Consider the following 2,662-nt stretch of genomic DNA (forward strand, 5'->3'; position numbering starts at 1 on the left):
GATTTTGTCAAATGCCTTTTCTGCATCAATCAATGTGATGATGTGGTTCTTTTTCTTTTCCTTATTTATATGATGGATTATGCTGATCATTTTTCTAATGTTGAACCATCCTTGCATCCCTTTTCTGAAATGGACTTGGTCATGATATATTATTTTTTTGAAGTGCTGTTGGATTTTGTTGGCTAGGATTCTGTTGAGGGCTTTTGCATCTATGTTCATGAGGGATATTGGTCTATAATTTTCTTTCTTATTGATATCCTTCCCTGGTTTTGGTATGAGGGTTATGCTTGCTTCTTAGAAAGTCTTAGGGAGTTTTCCATCCTCTTTTATGTTCTGGAATAATTTGAGTAGAATTGGTGACAGTTCTTCTCTGAATGTTTGGTAGAACTCAGCCATGAAGTCATCTGGGCCTGGGCTTTTGTTGGTCAGGAGTTTTTTGATGACCTGGTCAATTTCTTCTTTAGTTATGGGTTTGTTCAAATTTTCTACTTCAGTCCGAGTAAGTTTAGGTTGTTGTTGGTGGTGTTATGTGCTGTGGTGTTGGTTCTGACTCATAGCGAACCTACACTGGGTTTCTGAGGCTGTAAATCTTTTCAGGAGCAGACCGCCTCATCTTTCTCCTGCATAGTGGCTGGTAGTTTCGAACTGCTGATCTTGAGGCTTGCAGCCTGATTCGTATCCACTACACTACCAGAGTGTTTTTTCTAGAAATATATCCATCTTGTCCAAATTTTCAAATTTGTTGGAGTACTTCTTCGTAGTATTCTGTTATCTTTTTTATTTCATTTGGTTCTGTTGTGACTTCCCCTGTGTGGTTTCTAATGCGATTTATTTGTGTCCTCTCTCTCTTTTCTTTAGTTGGTTTTGTCAATGGTTTGTCAATTTTATTAATCCTTTCAAAGAATAAGATTCTTGTCTTGTTGATTCTTTCTATAGTTTTTCGGTTTTCCATCTCATTTATTTCTGCTCTTATCTTTATCATTTCCCTTCTTTAGGTGACTGTAGGTTTCCTCCTATGCTGGTCTGCTTCTAATTGTTGAAGATTCTGTGTTAATGTGTTGATTTTGGCTCTTTCCTCTTTTTGGATGTGTGCATTTATCGCAATAAATTGTCCTCTCAGGCCTGCTTTCGCCGTGTCCCAAAGATTTTGGTATGTTGTGTTTTCATTCTCATTTCCAGGAACATTGTGAATTCACGTTTAATTTCTTCTCTTACTCAGTCGCTTTTCAGCAGGTGTTGTTCATTTTCCATATATTTGACTTTATTGTTTTGGCCTTCTTATTGTGATTTCTAGTTTTGTAGCATTGTGGTCTGAGAAGATGCTCTGAAGAATTTTGATGGTTGTGAATTTATGGAGGCTTGCTTTGTGAACTAATACGTGGTCAATTCTGGAAAATGTTCCATGCGCACTGGAGAAGAATGTGTATTGTGCTGTTTTTAGATATTATGCTCTGTATACATCTATGAGGTCAAGTTGGTTGATTGTGTTATTAAGTTCCTCTGTGGCATTGTCGAGTTTCTTTCTGGTTGCTCTATCCATTTTCTAGAGTGGTATGTTGAAATCTCCCACTATAATTGTGGATTTATCTATTTCCTTCTTCAATTCCATTAAGGTTTGCTTCATGTATCTTGGTGCTCTTTCGTTGGGAGTATATATGTTTATTATAGTTATGCCGTCTTGCTCAATTGACCCTTTGATCATGTAATAGTGTCCTTCTTTGTCTCTTATGCTGGTTCTTATCTTAAAATTTACTTTGTTGGAGATTAGTATCATGACTCCTGCTTGTCTGTTGTTGTAGTTGGCTTGGTAAATTTTTTTCCATCCTTTAACTTTTAGTTTGTTTTTGTCTTTGTGTGTAAGGTGTGTCTCTTGCAGGCAGCTTATTGATGGATCTTGTTTTCTTATCCATTCTGCCACTCTTTGTATCTTCCCTGGTGCATTCGATCCATTGACATTCAATGTAATCATTGATAAGTATGAATTGATTACTGTCATTATGTTACTTCTTTGGCGGTGCTGTTCATTCTTTGGTTCTGCTTTCTTTCTTGTGTTGGCTTTATGTCCTTTGAGTTGTTTCTGGTCGATTTCCTCCTAGTTTCTCTGTTTGCTTGTTCTGCTTGGGAATTTGTTTTTATGATATGTTGTGGAGTGTTAGCTTTCTTTGGGGTTACCTTGTAGTCTACTAAGTTACTCTGCCTTTAGGATACTGCATTGTAACCTGTAATTTACCTGGCATCCTCACCGTCTGGGATTCCATTGCTGCATTTGTCCCTTCTTTGACGTTGATATTTTTTTGGCCTTCAGTTGTTCTCCCCATTCTTTTGGGTTTGTCATTGTGGTCTCGTTCTGTTCTAGACTCTGCTATCTGTTGGCTGTGTTCCAGGTGGTGTTGCCATACCTGTCAATCTCTGTTTGTTGTCTGTTCTTGTTGGTTCTCTGTCCACAGAACTCCCTTTAGGATGTTTTGAAGTGCTGGGTTGGTTTTGGTAAAATATCTCAAATTCTGCTTATCCTGGAATGTTTTGATCAAACAATCATATTTGATTGATAGTTTTGCTGGATAGACAATTCTTGGTTGACAGTTTTTTTCTTGCAAATCTTTGTGTATGTCTCTCCATTGCCTTCTCGCCTGCATTGTTTGTTCTGAATTGTCAGAGGTTA

This window comes from Chrysochloris asiatica, unplaced genomic scaffold, assembly GCF_000296735.1.
Source record: "Chrysochloris asiatica unplaced genomic scaffold, ChrAsi1.0 scaffold00482, whole genome shotgun sequence".
Lineage (NCBI taxonomy): Eukaryota > Metazoa > Chordata > Mammalia > Afrosoricida > Chrysochloridae > Chrysochloris > Chrysochloris asiatica.